The sequence below is a fragment of the Strix uralensis genome, chromosome 17 (assembly GCF_047716275.1).
Source record: "Strix uralensis isolate ZFMK-TIS-50842 chromosome 17, bStrUra1, whole genome shotgun sequence".
In the NCBI taxonomy this organism is placed as follows: domain Eukaryota; kingdom Metazoa; phylum Chordata; class Aves; order Strigiformes; family Strigidae; genus Strix; species Strix uralensis.
In genome coordinates this window covers 14,404,262-14,423,171 of record NC_133988.1, presented here as the reverse complement: position 1 = coordinate 14,423,171, position 18,910 = coordinate 14,404,262, and the positions used below count along the sequence as shown (strand labels likewise).

General features: G+C 43.6%; 1 protein-coding gene across 10 annotated transcripts in view; it reads right to left on the bottom strand.

Moving 5' to 3' along the window:
* The window catches only part of PITPNM2 (phosphatidylinositol transfer protein membrane associated 2), a 142,001-nt gene that overhangs the window by 94,821 nt on the left and 28,270 nt on the right, over positions 1-18,910 (bottom strand). Inside the window, exon 1 of one of the 10 annotated variants that reach the window (XM_074887163.1) lies at positions 11,461-11,479. The exons of 8 other annotated variants lie outside the window; for them this stretch is intronic. The gene's annotated coding sequence lies outside the window, so the exon portion shown is untranslated. Of the gene's footprint in view, positions 1-3,851; positions 3,919-11,460; positions 11,480-18,910 lie in introns of those variants that run through there. One more of the 10 variants, XM_074887159.1, reaches the window with a different exon arrangement.

The window sequence follows — 18,910 nt, the reverse complement described above, 5'->3', positions numbered from 1 at the left end:
TTACGTATCTCACAGAGTTTGAGCCTCTGAAAACAGACAGGCACTTCCACCGCACAAAATAACATGCATTCCTCCCTCTCCAAGTAGAGAGGCACTGAAGGGCACAGCAGCTGAGTTCACAGAGCACGAGAAGAGCGTAAGCATTGCTTTAGCCAATAAAAACAAAATTCAAAACAAAGCTACAAATATAAACTCAACCTGGACCATGAGCCCACTGCTTAGGGAACAAGCTGTTTGCTCTTCAGCTTTACTTACCTTCCTGAACAAAAAGTTATTAAAGATGCTGACACACAGAATTGAAGTTGCTACCACCTTATTACCTGGACTAAAGAGCAATAGGCTTACACCCCAGAGCCCCCATCACTTCATCTCCAACCAGTATGGAATCCAACATTTATTAAGACTATCTGGTCATTAGGATTCCACATTAAACAAAAGCAAACAGGTCAAAAATTTAGACAAACTTACTACAGCTTAAAAAAAACCACCACAACACTACAAAAATAAAAGAGGAGCAAGCCCCACTGCTTTTTCTGCTTGCTCATTTCACAAAAAGCTTGGAACATCTGCAGGAACTGCCTCACCAAGTATATCCCAGGGCGTACTTACTATTTATTCCCAGGCAAATTTCAAACCACCAGCCTTTGCCAGAGCTGGCTGAAAACACAACCCTGCGGCCGCCCACCTTCAGGCTGCATTCCCAAGCGAGGACAACACCGCGTGGGGCAGCAAGCGAACACCGAGGCTGCGGGTCCTGTGCAAGGCACCGGCCACCCTCCTCTACAAACACTGCTTATCTCACCTATGGCAAATATTTCCTTCATTCAGCTTTTCTGGTCTGAGCTACTTCCAATCAGACTCAGGAAGGTGAAAGGAAAGGAGATACAAAGACATGGATAGAAGCAGAAGTAACTAGAATGCCAGGAATCAAATCAAAACAGAAGATACATGTTTTTAAGGAGTCCACCTCTATTGATCTCAGTCTGAGATGATAATTAAAATGTTTCTATTCTAATGACGATCTTTGAAGGAAAAAAACCTCAGTATTTGGTACAGTGGAAAAAAATAACTCTCAAACTGAACAAGCAAGCAGTACTTCCATTTATTTCCATCTCCTTACCTATGCCAGGTAAGATTACCTCCATTGCATTGCATTTCCACACACAACTCAAAAATCAGCAATATCCCTAATTTAAATAGAGAAGAGGGATTTGAGACACTGTATCCAGGTGATATTCCCATGAAGAGCAAATACTGCCATACTGTAATTCTCTTTGAAAAGTTGGGGATTTACGGTTGTTTTTTCCTCGGGATTTTTGTTTAATGGTACGCTTTTTTCTTTTTACCTTTCTGCCAGCTTCTCTAGAAGAAAACAAAACAAGCCTCTGTGACTAATCCTTAGCTTTTGCCAGCTGACAAAAACCACTGCATTACCACACCACATTTAAAATAAAAAGAAAATTACAATTTATCTTCGGGGGAGGAGAAAACGTGAAGCACACGCTGGTCCTCTGCCTTCCCCCTCATCCCCGAGACATTGCCGTGCACTAACATCCTTAATGACCCGGGACTGGCACTGCTCCCTTTGCTTCGGGGAAGCCTGTACAGTACGGTGATGCACACTGACCGGACAGAAAATACATGTTAAGGCAGAAAGAGAATTGCCTCTCTGAGATACAGGAACCGCTGGAAGAAGTTGCCATGGAGAAAAGGGAACTGCTGAAGTGCCTTGAGGTACACAGTGCCGAGAGACATTACAGCAAAGCCAGAGGGAATACAGAAGCAAATGGATTTAAGTGCTCCCACAAACCTGAAGCTTCCAGACAAGAAATTACCAGTAATTACTAATAATATAATTTTCATTCAGCACTCATCAGCATGAACCACTTCTGTCCTCACAACAAAGAGGAACAACAAAAGCCACAAACAGTTACCAAATTAGCTTATTAAGATCTCTGGGATTTTTTTGAACCTTCATAACCATCAAAATTGGTCTGAATGCACAAACATGATTACAATAAAAAAGCCCAGATATCTTCTGGACCCAGCAGCATCAGATACACCATCATAGTGCAGAAAGCACACAGTGAGGAAGCTCTCTTTCAAGGGATCGAAGGCTGCTCCCCTGGAGTCACTACCTGTCCTGCAATGATGCTCCTTTGCAGGAAGAACTGCTATACAGGAGGAATTTAGGAAGCTGTTTCTCCAGTTTCAAACATGCTCCTCTTTAAAAGAGCACACACTCACCAAATGGCAGAGGTAGCTAAGCAGACTGTCCAGACCACAGCTTGTGCAAAAAAAACCAAACAAAAAAACCCCAACAGTACAGTTAAGAGGCGATAACTGAGAGCCCAAAGGCTGCAGCTAATTTTCCTCCTGTGTCAGTCCCTATTTCCCATCAAAGCACAGCCCCATAAGGCAGAAAGCCCAACCACAATCAGATAATCTCTTCATTAAGATGCAGGCACAGGCAACACTGCCTATGGACCAAAGCTGCTTTGTCTGTCCAGCAGGACCCATGTATGTCAAAAAACTAACCTCTAGGATGAAAAGATCACAAGGTCCCTACTGATGGCCCGCTGAAGAAGATGCAATTGCTCCATCAGCAAGGTGAAGCAAGTCCTGAAGAGAGGCACAGTGAGCGAGAGGAAGGCTTCGTCTGGCTCTGCAGAGCCCTTCCCACTGCCTCTTGCTGGGAGCTGGGGCACCAGGAGGGCAGAGGCCCTTCCGAGGCCGCTGTCCCCAGTTGGCAGGAGCAGCAGCCAGACCAGGACACAGCTCATTCCAGAGACATTTTTAGCACAAAGACAGAAAGAGAGTGCTAGCTATCCTGTATTACTGCATCCACTCTGTTTCCAGAATTTCAAACTCTATAATGATACGGTTCCTGGAAGAGCACTTCTAACCGAATTAGAGGACATCTCGTGAGCACGCCCTTGGCAGCAAGATGACCATGATGTGGAAAGACTCCTGACTGCATGATCCAGGCCCTCCGTAATCCAGTTACACGTCCCTTTTAGCAGAGGTGAGAGGCAGGTGTTTTAAAAGCAGCTTCCTCTTAGAGTTTGTGTTTTGTGATTGGGGCTGTGAGGTTTTTTTGGTTATGCTGCTGAGAAAGCACTTTTTTGATTGTGCTGCTGAGAAAGCCCTTGTACCAGAGCAATACTCAATTAAAGATGAAGCATGGACTCAGTTTTCTTTTGAACAGGAAAAAGACAGAGACTCTGAGAAGCTTCACCCTCCACTAATGAGGTTTGGCATTGCCCAGACACGCTTGCTTAAGGAATTGTTATGCAGTGGAAGAAGAGATTTTCCACAGTGACAAATACTTTATACGGTTGTCCAATCTAAAACACCCATTTGACAATAGATTCAGACCATCTTTGGATTCATTCATGCTCCGAAATGTGCCTTTAAAAGGAGTGTTAGTTGTTCTTTTGCATTAAGCAAAGCTGTGTTAAAATGTTTGTTTCCAATGGAACAGGGAGACAGACATCGGGAGGAAGCAAGCTGTGTCTGAAGAGCAGAATTTCTGGCAGATGGGTCAAGAGCAGCAGCTGTGTTCACAGAAAACACATGCATCTTTACATACTTTAGGGTTGCCATTTGGAAAACACCACAAGAGACAGTTTACAGCAAGGGGAAAAGGGACCGTTTTTGACAACAGGTGTCAGGATACTGTTCTCCTGAACCTTTCCAGGGGGTGCTGCAGATGGATGTCTCATTGGGCAGGGAAAAGGTCAACATTAAATAAGGAAGCTGTACTGGTTCATGACAGTACCAGAAATACTACATAGAAATATGTATCTTAACTGCAGTGTGATCACCACATGCATGAGAACAGCCCTCACCTGACCGAGTCCAAATTGAGCCACTGTTGTTCCCAGTCAGGCTTGAATTTCCTTGGCAGCACTGTGGCCCCGTGCACATCAGGAGCACACTTCTCCCAGGGAGAAGGTAGAATTTACCTATACAATGCACAAGGGATGCGAAAGGAGAGAATCAAAAGAGTGACATGTTTTGGTCTACGTCCTTGATGCACAGGGATGACCAAGGAAGACTGAAACTGAGCAGAGTCCAACAAGACTGAAATGAAAGAGTTCACGCTTAATATACAAACGAGCAGGTTTTACAGTGCTCATTACACACCACATTCTGCAACAAAGTCAAAAAGCAGCTCCACAGATTCTCTGCGAGTCAGCCAGGCAAGCTCATAAAGGCAAAGGGCTGCTGCTGGATTTACTAAACTGTGTCACGGAAAGAGCTACAGATGCCTTATCATCACTGAAATGTTACAGAGATAACGTATGTGTTAGCTGCCTCCTGGAAACGCAGCTAAGGGCACTTTTATGCTTATTCTGCACTGAAACCAGTGTATCAAATCTTTGATGCTAACAGAAGTTCCAGACACCCAGCAGAAAATGAGAGCATCAACATTACCACCACGTATTTTGAATTGCCCTGGCCTCAGCAGGCTCTCTCTAGCCCTTCTTTCAAGATGTTATAAGTGGATTGTTTTCCCTAGGTAGGGCCAGGGAGACCCAGGAATTGTTACAAGCAGAACAAGTAATGAGTTTACCAAATCCCTTATGCCAGTTACACTTAAAATGCTGCCCTAAACACACTACATGGTAACAGTAATTAAATAAGGAGCAACATTGTGCTCCCAGGAGTTTTCCACTGAAGGACTGGAAAGCACTTAAAGAAGCCTTTGTCGTGCAACCACGTAGGAGCAGCTTTGTTCTTTCCTTCTGGTGAGGATGGCGAGGCAGCACTCCCTTTTCAGAGGAGCACTACATAGGTTAACAAGCATTCTTGTTTTCTCCCTTACAGCTCAGGGATACCGGGGCACGAAGTGTGATGTGAACGTCTGGTTTAGCGAACACACGCAGGAGGGCTGCAGCAAGAGGAGGAAGAGCATTAGAGATAATCGTGTCAAAGACTGAGCCAGTCCTACGAGCATTTTGCAAGTGAGTGCACTAAGGATTACTCCTGAAAAATCAGCCTGTTGTACAGAGGAAAGCAGGGCAGCAGAAGAATAACTCAGTCAGCAACACTGATTATTAAGGAAAATAAATAATCATTTCTATTGCAGGTGCCTTCAGCATCATTTCAAAAGATTACCCTACTGAAAGCACCTCTTCAGCCTGGTAAGATCATCAGGATGATTCAGGAGGAGATCACCTCCAAGTGCCTAGCTGAACTTAATTCCATGTGCCAAGTCCTGTAACAGAAATACACTCTTACCCTCACTTGGGCCAGCAACCAAAGAGCTGACGAGCAGGAAAGCTGTTTGCTTCATCACATATTCAACAGGGACATCGCTGCTCAATTGTTATTCCGAGGACTCTGTCCTTCGACTATTTCCTATTTGTGCACATTGTTCATCTGAGCGCGCCTCGCACTTGTAAGCATTCACAAGCCTCCAGATAAGACTTGTTCTATTCATAAATAGCAGAGCTCAAACAGAGAAAGATCCCAGCATTAGTCAGAGCTATTGAGAGAAGGGAAATTAGATACCAGGTACAGAGAGAAAGCCTGAGCATGTGTTACATATTTAAATGACACTGACATTTCTTCAAAGCCTCACTGGGTTTTTTTTATGGTTTGGGGGGTTTCTCTGGGGGGTTTTTTGTGTTTGGTTTTTGTTGTTGTTGTTGTTGGAAGGTTGCACTTGTAAAGGTAAGATTCTTACCAAAAATGATCAAGCAGCTGTTACCGTCACAGTGGGAGAGGAAGAGGGTAGAGAGAGTCTGAATACTATATAATTAATATCCAAGCCTTACTGTGGAACAACAAGAAAGTATGGCTAAAAGAAGCAGAAAAGTCAAACTAGAAAAACCCCACACAAAACAAAACCCCACGCACACACGATCCGGAGAGTTTAGATACTTAACCTATTGTCACAAGAGACAGATTGCCCAGAACAAAGTACCCACAGATGAGGAGGGACCCGTGCAGCGTGCGATGTGCTCGCACCAAGAACGATGCCCGTTTCATTCTGTGCTGCTATGTGCTCACAGAGAAACGTGCCTCCTTGATACCTGGTCCTGGCTGAATGCTGGGAAACACACGGCTTCTGCTAATAAATCCCTTAATAAATTAAGAGAAATTCTCATCATATAAAAAGAGTGATACCCGCCAGAAACCACACTAATAAATACAAAAACAACTCAAGAAATTTATGTTATATCTTCTTAATTCTTCATCTCGTTAGCCAAACTATAAACTAGCACCTTCTTCTCCTTCTGTTCTTTTTCCCCCCTCCCCATAACTGGCATATTACATTATTGTTCCATTGCTGTTTTAAGGATTTCCCCCTTCCCTCGCAGTCCAAGAATTAAGTTGCCACTTTAAGCCCCAAACCTCTGAAAATACACATGGACAGACAGCTTTCCTGAACTTAAGGCTACAAACGTAGGTAGGTAGCACACACCTGCTTTCTGCTGCTTCAGGAGAAAAAACAAGAGTGAAAATCAAACAGCAAACCTTTAAAGAAACTCTTTTTTACTCCACCAACCACTTGTGGACTGAAACCAGCTCCTCACAGCCAGGCTTTGGCAATCCCCCACTCCCTTCTTTTACACAAAGCAAACGGGTCCACCTGCCGCATCATACTGTGCCGCAGACTCTTTTCTTCCAAAAGCACCGACTCTCAATTATTATTCTGTGCTGTACATGGACACAATAACCTCTCTTCAGGCTAAAAACCACATAAAATAGTTACAGGTTGAAGAACATGCAGGAACAGCAAAATAAAACTAGCATTTCTGACATTACTGTGCTGGTGAGTCATCAATTAATTCTTGTTTGTCAGCTCCTATAAAGGCCAAGATCTTCAAAGGCAGCTGAGGCCGACAGACCCTTGACTGAGACGACAGCCAGGCTTGGGCCCAGATGCCCAGAGCCAGAAATGCCTTTTTCCCCCCTGTAACTGTTAACTGCCAACAAAAGCAGCAAGGGATCGGAGAGGAACTTGAAGTGACAACATCCTTCCCTCCAGCCTCTCTCCCAACTGAAAACTCCACAATGAGACACTCGGTACACAAACCCCAGCAGTATTTCAGCCAAACCCGACTCTGCCAGTCAGTTCTGTCCCTCCAGGGAAGCAGCTCTTCCTTCACAAAAAGCCAGGGTTTATTTTCTGTCCCTGGTGCAGTTTTACTCCAGATTCAGCAAATGACCTTTCATTGCTCAGCCGGAAGCTCTTCGCTGCAGGTGGCAGGTCTAACAGATGCCCAGACCCCAAGTAACAACAGCAGCAGATCAAAAAGCACCATCGTGCTGACGTGAAACAAGAGGCAATACAAAACGCAGCCTGCTTCAAGCAGAGGCAGAAGTGGTTCAGGGGATTTGTTTGCATAGTTCGCCCTTCATTAAGATCCTCTTGGCTGTGATGCAGATGGGAAAATCAGGGATGTATTTGTATTTAATGGCAGGGACCACATAATAATTTGCAGCCTCTATACCCAAGTGTCTCATATATCACTCATACTGAACACATGCTTTATTTCCTTTATTCTTACTTTCCAGTTTTTCTTTCCTTATGGCAACCCACTGTGCCCTTCCTATACTTCTGGCTTCTCCCCTACCATGAGCTCTGTTTGAACAAAGTTTTGCAGAACAGAAAAATCTGTCCCCTGCTGGAGCCAGCCAGATCAGACTCTTTTGTCTAAGGAAACAGCGTTTAAATATAATAGTAATCTTCCACAACTCAGAGCTAGGAAAGCTGGCAATCAACAATACCAAAAAACCCAAGTCAGCAGGGACTAAGAGTCAAGTTTCTTATCCCTAAAAACAGTTTCCACACACCCCCCGCTGCCTTGCAGATTTAGATCAGCTAAAAAAGAACCACCACAAGGGGAATGGAGCTTGTTCAGTGGCCAGCACAGCGTTCTCCAAGTGGGATCAGAGGTAAAGCCTTCAAAAGTTCCATTAAGAAAGTAGCAGCCTTTTGATGTTTAAGTGACTTAATGCTTTTGGAAGTACATTGGTGATCTAGTATGCTACTGGAAAATTGTGCTTCTGGTGCTTAAAAGCTTGTGGCTCTAGGAAAATTCAAGTTACAGGATAGGTTTTGAGCAATAAAACCTCAGTGAACAGCTTGAGTTTTCCTTTACTAATTATCAAAAGCCAATGTTGGCAAGGAATATTACATGCTTATCCAATGGATTCAATAAAAGATTGCTCATTTGTGCAAATTTTTAAAGGGCTACCCCTTCTGCCTCGCCTCTCTTTCACTGTTATATTTAAATACATTAATATTTTAATCTTCTAAAAGCACAAGCAATCTATCTCTTTAAAAATAAATAAAATGGGGAATGTGATCATTTTTAGAAAGTAGTATCTAGAGAAACATTTTAATGTGGACACAAACATGTTTCAATACCCCTAAAGCATACAGAAGGTCAATCCAAAGTCACAAGGGACTAGCAATTTTGGATGCCCAAACTGACACCTTCTTTTAAAAGGAACACAGTTTTTAAGAGATAAACCTGCAACCACCTACCAATCTCCTGAAAAGACAGAGAAGCAAACAGACTTCCATCACTTCAGAGGAGTATTTCCTTGCATGTTTTACAATAAAAAAGATAAATAATAATAATAAAAAAGAGACAGAAGGAGACAGACAGACATCTGGGTTATGTTCTAAATGTAATTAGAAGCCTGACAACAGGACAGAATAATGTCAAACAAATTACAAGCAATGTGTTTTCATTCACAGGGTGACAAGTCAACAGGCAGTCAGTTAATTTTAAGACTGATTATGTACCAACTCCTTAAATAAAATAAACACACTCACATACACGTAAAGCAACGGGGAGTCCAAACACACCATCGATTTCCCTTTGGGCAGGGCTGAACATCTCAGTTGTACCAGAGAAATAACAAGCATGAGTATTTTAAAGGGGTTTGTTTGCTTAAGGGTGCCCAAGCCACCATGCCTTGGACCCCAGACTTGGAGCTGCTGAGCATCCTCAATAGGCACTACACACTGACATGGGTGTATATATAAAAGTGTGTATATAAAATGACATTACAGAGCTCAACTCCCCCTCGCAGTCGTGCCTGAGGCGATAACCTTTGGGAGGAAAAGCCATAGGATCCTGAACAAAGGTCTTTAGAGACCAGCACCTTCATGCTGCATCAGATGACTCCTCTTGCAGGTTCTCCAGTGCTCCTGGGTACTGCAGTCTGCAGACAGGGAAGGGCTTTGCCATCTGAGCTCGGGTACACTTCCAGGGGCTGACCAGCACATCCCCTTCCCACTCAGGGGCTCTTAGGCATCTGGTTTTGGGGTGGTTTTTTGGTCAGGGTAGGGAGACGCAACCCCATACGCAGAGGGGAACCTGCTGCCTGAGAGCTGCACACTCCTAACCAAAGTAACTGTCAAACTGGGCAGGGATGTTGAAAACAAGACTTCCCTCCTAAGTGAGATGGCTCTGCCAAGAAGCTTTACATAGCAGACCAAGACTCAAAGACTTAAAGTGTTGCCTGTAACAGACTACAGACTGAGCAGGGATTAAAGCAGCTACAAAACACTCCACAATATTCCGCACCCTGAACTTTAAGGCCCCACTGGAGGACAGTTCTGCTGCATGTAAGAGGACCTAAAGACAACTGACAGCAATCCCTGGGCAAACTGGGGTGTGTTCTTACAGGAAAGCAGTGGCTCTCCTTCTCACAATGTCCAGGCAGCTCCTGCCTGACAGCAGGTTTCCCAGCACAGAGCTGCACCCCTGCTCCAAGGGACCCATTTTGCTTCCCACATCAGCACCTGCAGGCACCAGTTTACACAAAGCTCATCACTTCTGAAGCAATTTAAAAAAAATAAAAAACAAAAACCCCCAAAAATCTTAATCTACTGATTAGCAGAGGGGGAAGATGTGCAGCCTGGGGAGCTGGGGAGAGAGCAGTTGCAGAGAGCAGCGCTGCATTTTCTTGCAGCAATAAAACCTACCTATTTGTTTGAATGATGGTGGCTTCACAGGAACACCAGTGCAGAGCCAAAAGGCAACAGCTATGACGTAAATAGAGGGGAAAAGCAAACAGACTCAGTGCAAAGCATTAAGGCAGCAATGGGACACAATGGTGGAGACGCCAGGCTGCAAGGAGAAACAATACAGCAAGCCAGAGTGACAGATGAAAAAAGAAAGGTTACAAAAGCAGAACAGACTAGAAAGGCACTTATAGGATAATAATCCTTGCCTGTGTTTCTAATTATATCTGTAATACTTAAAGCTGAAAGGATTTTAGAAGGCCAATTTACTTTTTGTCCTCTGTGCCATCTTCTGTTGGCGTTTGCCCCAAATGCCTGAAGACAAACGGTTGGTTTTGGTATCTGCTAACATGTGTGTGTAGCTGGGGTGAAACACTTCCTGGGGAACTGTGCAAGGAACCAAGCTGACTGGCTAAAATTCCCCCGCTGGGGCAGGGACAAGCTGGGCAGCCCCCATCAGACATGCACCTGCCCTCAAACCTGCCAGCAGAAATGCAAATCCAGCAATGCCACTGCAGTAACTCCAGGCACCTTCTGGTGGAAATTTTAATAAACCAGAAAACCGTGGAATAGCGCCAGACTGCAAGTTAGACATCAACTCCAAATCCTTTGAATAAATACACACACATGCAGTTTAGGATGGGCTATGCTGCAGGCTGGTGAGACCGGCTGGAACGATGACAACCCAACAGAACCATGCCTGGGCAGGAGCAGACATGGAAAGGGCAGGAGTCCTCTTGTTAAATTTCTCTGGACTCTTCAAGCAGTTCTTTAGAGCTTCACGTTAACTGCTGAATACATCTACGAGCTTATAGCTGTGAACAACTTCATTTAAATTAGATCTCTGAAGTATGAACTGGCCCAGACTACTCAAATTTGAAACAAAGAGGAAATAATAGGTATTAGATTAACCAAGTAAAGATATATCAATTTTAATTGTAGAGCTATTCAGAGTAGAGTACTCTGGAGAGGAAAAAATACTTAGCCTATCTCCTTGGGAGTAGTAGTGCTTAGGTTTAATCTGGAGTGTTGTCACTCTACAGACATGTAGTGCTCCGAGAATTTTAATGCCATATGCCAGACTTCAAGAAGTCAACCCAAATTTCAGAACACCAAAGCCTGTAACAGTCAATTAGGACAAACATTATAACTGGAAGCATTTTAAGTTTGGAAATACACAAACATGATGAAAACTGCAGCAGCACTACCAGTGCACTCTTGAGAATTAACGTTGCCATCTGAAGGGAAGGGGGGAACATCTCTGCACTTGCGATCTACTGCATGATTCAAGAGCCTGGCACATTCACTGACACCTGAATCTCTCTGCTAATTAGTGTCTTCTACCCAGAAATAGGGGGAAGGGAAAGACTTTTGGAAAAGAAAAATTACACCAGAGATGTTGTTATAACAGTTCAGAGTATTTCCAGTAATGCTTCAGATGCTGCAGTGAGAGATCTTACCCAACAGCTTTTGGAAACAAGACGGTAATATTTATCATCATCACCTTCCCCAGCTCAGCATGCTGAAAGCAGACAGAGAAAAATAAAAAACACAGAGCCTTGGAATGGTTAAGTGTTTGGGGGGTAAGGCTGTTTGGTTTGGGGCTTTTTTGTTGCTTCTTTTTTATTTTAAATTACTGATAACTGAATTAAACCAAAAATATCAGTCTAAGAGCACAGCCTTCATAAACCACACCAGACTTTCTCCCACAGCAAAGATAAACACGCTTTTGCAAAAGGACAAAACTGCTTCAACATATTGAGCAGACATTCTTGAGATCTCTAAAATTATCTTTCTGAGTGTCAGCTGAAGAGGCTGAATCCCAGACTTGGCATGAACAGCATGGCCCGAGACTCAGACACCCCACAAGACGTGAAGGCCATTATCCTCCCAGACTGACTGCACTGGGAGCTCTGGTACACCAAGATTATGCCTATGCTTGGGAAGGGCTCTTTCAACCAATGTTTTCTTAACCAAACCCTTAGGAGCAAGGCACCTAGCTGCTCTCTAGAAACAGCCAAGAGTCAGAGCCCAAACTGAGGACAAGCAAGAGGCAGCTTGAATCCGTATGAAAATGAAGCGGCCAGAGGCAGCTGACAGTGCTGCTGACGGAGCCCTGAACCAACCAGCAGCTTTCCACAGCCCTGTAAAAAGCATCAGTGCTACCACGTTACACGTGCAATTATTTTAAGCAATTAGATTCAGAAAAACACTAATAAGTAAGGTTCATTCCTCCTGTCTCATTACAGTACAACTTGTACTTAACCTTCCTGTCACTGAAGAAATATCCCATTTAAGAAAGCAGCACAGTGTCAATTTAACGACCGAGCAAACAATACTTTCACATTGCTATGCCTGTTAACCTTTGATTTACAACTATGTTTTTTGTCAGTTTTGTTTTTTAAATTAAGATGCTTATATCCTAGAGGGTAACAAAGTTCACTCTATTAAATTAACCTCTGCTATAAATAATGCAGTACCGGAGAGTCAAAGAACATTTACAAAGCACTAAAACCAGGTGACTGAGCATTAAACAGTCTTCCTCTGAATAACTTAAAAGTTTTAAAAAAAATAAAAAAATATCTGAAAACAACACTCTTTCTTTGCACACATTTTTGGTATAAGAATAGTCAGCTCCAAATCATTTGCTTTGAGGCTGCTGTCAAGAGAGACCAGAGCAAGACGGCACAGGCTCTTTGCTGGGCTGTGGAAACAGCCCCTGTGGAAAGGGGAGGCTTCCAGGGACAGACAATTTGTTGACCCCATGTGTAGGTTATAACACCGATCTCCCAAGGAAATTTCCATTAATAAAAAGTTAGCAAGACCAATCTTTCCCCTTCCCTAGCCCCAGAGGACATTTTACACAGGAATCCCGGAGACCAATCCTGTCCTCTTTCCATGTGCCTCCCCCACCTCCCTCCCTTTTTTTTTTTTTTTAAAAGATGGGAGAATCAAGTTCAGCAATTTCTTATGCTATATGGGTATGGGTAACAGGAGAAGACAGTCAGCAGATCATACAACACTGGCTCCCCTGCCAACGGGAGCAGTATGTGCTTGGTGTAAAGGTTGTATTTTTTTTTATTTATGGGAATGCGTGAAGCTCACTGCTATCATATTCAAGTACCCGCTGTCACTTCTGCACCGTTTTAAAAAGGCAAAGGAAAAAGGCATAAATTATCTTCTAAAACAAGCACTTTTCTTTTGTGCTGAAGTCATTGGTGAAGAAATATAAAACAGGATTGCAATAAGAGCTCAGATTGCTGCTTTAGACCCTAATGGCTTCGTAACAGTAATTAAGGCTTCCTCCTGACTTCGTAACTACGCCATAACGCATTTATCAAAAGCACATTACCACAATGGACGCATTCACTCTTTCTGCAGTATTTCGACAGCTCTCTTTGGGCGCTATCAGTAAATAAAATCTTACGCAGTCCAATTAAAGAAAGCATAAATCCAAATCATTTCTCAGTGGCTACCTTGTTTTAAATGCATTGCTCTGTCAAATTTTTAAATGGAAAAATGGATAAGTGCTTTGAATACAGTAAAAAACTTCCCTCCCAGAACAACTCCAAGCTGCTGAGTCTTTCTTAAGAGCCACAGGAAGGAAGGAGTGTTACTCAGGAGCTTTGTTTTTATCACAGAAGGAGGAGAGGTTTCAACAGCAAAGACACTCTTGTCAAGTGCATTTGGACTCACGTCAAGTCTCTGCCTTGACAAATCAGACTGGGAGTCCTTTCACAGCGAAAGTGCACGAGAGAACGTAACATGCAATGCAGAGCCGTTTCTCCACTTCAATGAAAAGCAGACGGGAATTACAGAGCTCTCTTCCCCTTCCTCCCATCCAATTGCCTCCAACAGGCTGCAACAAGCACAGCACAGCAGCGCTCCGCAGGGACACGTTCACAGATGTGAGCATCCTCCCACTAGTCCTTACCCACGCAAACCTCGCTATTTTATTGTGGGGAATACAAATTGCTGCTGCCAGCTGAGCTCCAGGAGGAGCAGCACATGTGTGAAGCTCACACTGTGTAATGACTGCTACCGAAAGTGCAAATGCAAGTGGGTGAGTATTGGCATGAACCGTGCAGAGTGTAGCTAAAATTAGGGCTAGCAATATGGAGAATCCATAATATCCTCTGCACCTGGGTAGCTCAGTGCACTCTAGCCCAAACACGCTTTAACCAGAGGGAGGGTGAAAGGGAGAAGATGCAAAATACACGTGACCTTCCTTACCAATTTTTCCACCAAAAGAGGTTTGCATTAGCAAAAACGCAAAACTGGAGGGGGGGTAAAAGGGAGAAGATGCAAAATACACAAGACCTTCCTCACCAATTTTTCCACCAGAAGAAGCTTTGCATTAGCCATCCTGCAGCAACACCTCAAAAGATTTTAGGATGGACATAACTGGGAACACATTGCCCTTTCTTGGAGCACACGAAAGATTATTTTAAACCAAACAGGTACTCTGTTCTAGCAACCATCCTCTATCTGTTTGTGCCATACACTTCTCCCTCCTGTCTCTTAACTGCTACCGTGGTGAAAATTTGACAGGTTGTTTAAACACAGGATGATTAGTATTAGGTTAGTATTAGATTAGATTAGTATTCAAGCCAGAAGTAACAAACCCCACTTCACATAAGGGATGCAGAGTGCTTAGCATTCCTTACCAGTTAACATGTGCTGTTTACCCCCTTGGTGTGGAAGGTTTTACACTGATCAGTTCTGACTGCTCCTTAGTACAAGGGAGACCTCTGGGCAGTAACCTGACCAGGACTCTCTACAGCATAGTTCTGCCCCCCCAATTTTAGTATCCTTTGCAAAAGTCACAGAATTTCTCTAACAGTATCAGAGAGAAAAGCAAAGCAGCCAAGCAGCATGCAAAGGAGCTCTTGGGGTTTTGTCTCTGGGTTGCAGGGAGTGAGGGGGAACATTTGTCGAGAAACCTTCTAGAAACCCTGAGGGTAAAAGGAGAGTACTAGAATTGGCTACAGCAAATGAAAAGCATAATTCAAATGCTGACATGTACTTCACAAAGCTGTTCTTTAAACTACATGGGAAGGAGCTGCACCAACCTCCATTTAAATAAGAAAAAAGGAGGGGGAAAAAAAAAAGCTTAGGTACAGCATTATCCAGGAGCTGTTCCTGAGGCCTCCATCCAGAAACAGACTACTAAGCTTTCATTCAATAAGGTACTGCTACAACAAAATTACCTCCTGGGTGCTAATGGTCTCTTAGTTATAAACAACCTCTTTAAATAAGGAAAAAAAGTGCATTATAAAGGAATTTGCCACACATTTCCTTCAATAAATCCTTCTTCTATTCAGTGCTTCCCAACAGGAGCTGGTCTACCAACTATCATCACCAGTAATTCTCTCCCACCAGGGGGAAAGTAAAATAAAAAATTCAAACCATAAAAATATCTCTTTTATCATAGGAGAAAGTTATTATGAGCCCTCATGCTGCCTGGCTGATGTCTGTGCACACTGATGGTCCCCTCTTTCTCCATTAATTGCCTGCAGAGAAAGAAAGGAACAAATGCTGACCATGTAAGGTGCATCCAGAGACTCAAGGTAATCATACTCATTCAATTTTATTTATAGTAACAAGTATCATATTTATTTTATTTTATTTACAGAATAGGTCCAAAGGCTCCTGGCAAAAGCATCCCGTTAGGGCAGCTGGGTAAGCTGCCATCACACTGTGCCAGGTATTCCCCTCCTGAACCACCTACTCTTGGCATACATATGCCAGGAAAAAAAAAAAAAAATCCCCTCTAATTTCCCAGCACTCCTGACAGCTCCTACCTGCTTGGTTTGTCCTCTGCCAGCTCCATGTCACTGCCAGCTCCAGATTTCTTGGCCAGTGCCCTACTCTGGAAAATGTCTCTCTTTGGGGCAGCCAACTTGCTTTCTAGTTGAGTCAAAGCAGCGGGACTGGCTGCAGAAGCTCAGGAAGAGCTATCGGTGACACTGTGCAAGGAGTGCACCTAACAGGCTCCTACCCAGAGCTCAAAAACTACTGGAAACACCCTTGACTTTTCCAGCCCAGCACACATGCCAGAGACAAGAGAAGACGTGCCAGATCTCCCCAGCACTGCCCACAAGTTCCAAGTGCAGGTGGTGACAGAGCAGGACCACCCGTCACATACCTCGGCGCTGCGTTTGCAGTGGGGCAAGGACACGCCGGCATGCAAAGCCTCTCAGCTATAAGACCCCACTGCCAGCAGAGCTCACCACGTGTTGATGAGCCCCAGGGAACAAGCACTGTCCAACCCAGGGTCCCCTTTGCAGGGCTCCTGCACCACACTCCTGAACTGGGAACCCCAGGAGGTCAAACTGATCTGGAGAGAAGTGGCTTAGACTAAGCTAGACTGGTCAAATCAGCCTCCACGGGGAACACGGCAGAAGCCCTGGGGCTGGGCAAAGAGCTGCTAAGACAGGGAGCAAAATACATTTTCCTTAAACAAAGCCCAGCCAGAGAGATGGGCAACTTTTGTCCTCCAAATGCATAAGTTTATTCCTCATAAAAAGTTTACACAGACTAAAGGAACAAACACTAATAAAATTTTATCGCTTCCTACACCCAGTCCTCAAGGGAGTCCCAGCAAAGCTTTGCGGGCAGCCGCAGCAAGAGCCTGGGACTGTGCTGCATCCCATCTGAAGAGGGGAAAAAAAAAATTCTTGCTGGCAATCAAAAGCACCGAACAGATATTCAGGATATTTTCAGCCCCAAATCAGAAAAAAAAAAAAAAATTTCATCCATGCTTGTAAGCTGGTCACACCCTTAATCTCTCCAGAGAAGTTTTACAGCTTGTAAAACCCTCATGATTCATTTGGAAAGAAACCACAGTCTGTGCTGCAGCCACGTAAGTGTAAGGTTTCACTGGGAGGAAGAGATGCCTCAATGAACTGGACTTTGAGGGAATATGTAAAGAGCACTAATACATTTCAAGGCCCAGCTACAAACACAAAAGAGGGGAAAATAGAAGGGTTTCTGCCCCATATCGACAAGACACTATGCACAGAAAAGCACACTGCTTTATTTATACAGAAATTTTCAGCGTGCACCACTTAGCTATCCATTATCAGCCCAAAACCAACAGGGCACAGGAGACTCCTTTAATGAACAGCATGGACAGGAAATACAAAGATGTGGAGCAAGATTTAAAGCACAAATGGTTCAGGCACTCTTGTATTTTACAGAAGGTCATTCACTGGGCCTTTATACTTCATTTATCACATTATATCTGAACTGGTGCAGTCGTCCTGATTCAAGAAACCATCACGCATCTTTTCCCTTCAAAAGGGGAAATAAATACTTTATCTGTAAAGCATTTCCATCAGAGGATCTCCAAGTCCTTCCCCAGCACTTCGCCTCATAAAACCACCCAGGCAGACAGCTGTTTACCCTACAGATGGCCTTCAGAGGTGCAAAGAAGTTAAGTGTTTTGCCCATAATGGCTCAGGCAGGCAGTCACACAGCCAGATCTCAGATCTACACCTCCTCCCCCGAGATGCACCTGACTGAGACAATTACCCATGTTGCTACCCTTAACGAGTGGGATTTTATAGCCTCTATTTTTCTAGTGCTTTCCTTGTCATCATAAACATCCCAGTGTTTGCTCACAAGTTGTTCCACTAAAAACAAACATGCTGCCACTCCACGGCAGTGGAATTTGCTGCAGAAAATCATCAAGAGAACAGTACTGTCTTGCCAGCCACCTGCATCACCTCCCCCTTTAACTGAAACCCAGAGGCATGTTACAATTACATTATTCCAACTAAATAAAATTATTTTCCCCTGTTCCAAGACATAAAACAACCACATTATTATGGCCATAGCCACTGTGATTTAATAATTTAAACAAAAGACACACACAATGATAGGAACATAGTAAGTAGCACAGCACTTCATTACAGCTGGAACCAGTATTTATGATCCCTGAAACCAAAGATGGTCTTGAAAATGATATGCCCAAATGCGTCACCTCAAAATTACAACTTAATCATATAATGTTCAGCACAGAGCTTTAAAAAAAAACAAACCACACCACACAACATTGATCATCTTTTGTTTTTTTCCAGGGTGAAAAAAAGCTCTGAGAGATAATAAATCATTAAATGCATCGGTGGAAGCAGCTTACTTACGAAACAGGATTTGCAATGCAAAAAGTGAATCATGAAGCATCACCTTCACACTTCACCCTTCCTCATGCATTGCTATTGAAGACTGTCTCTCCAACTCACCCACTGCCTCCTACAGCAGGTCAGCGACAGGGACAGTTGCCCATTTCTCCATCATCCGACTGTAGGAAAGAGTTCATCGTGCTCTCTGAGCTATGCGAGGAACGAGCTGAAATGCAAGGCAGGCACCCAAGAGCTGCAAGTGCTTTGAAAGCTCTAGACCATGCTGTACAGAGAAGTTAATCTAGTAAAAATGCTTTGGACACGTAGCCACAGCCCAAATACAGTTCTTCGCCAAGACTGAGGACAATATGTTATTAACTGAAGTTTAATTATATCCACAGACATACATTTCTAGCTGAGGCATACAACCATGTCTCTGTAGATTTGCTTGTTCTTCTAGCAGTCCCATTAAGAAATCAGTTTTGTGTTCACTTTCATAGCCCAGAACACACATTTATCTGCTATTAAATTTGCTCCTGTTTTGTTTCCATAGGAATTTTACTGGTTCCATATTAATTAAATTATGTCAGAAACAGACAACACTTCACAAAGGACCCTCTAATCAGTGGCTAATAAGGGCGGGCTGCAATACAGCATTTATGTAACATTGGTAAGATTATTTTCAAAAGACAAAGCACTGTTTCAAAGAACAAGCTATTGTCTCCCCACCAATCAAGTGTGGAAATTAAGATGATCTTAATTATTACATTTGCAGTGCTTTGGA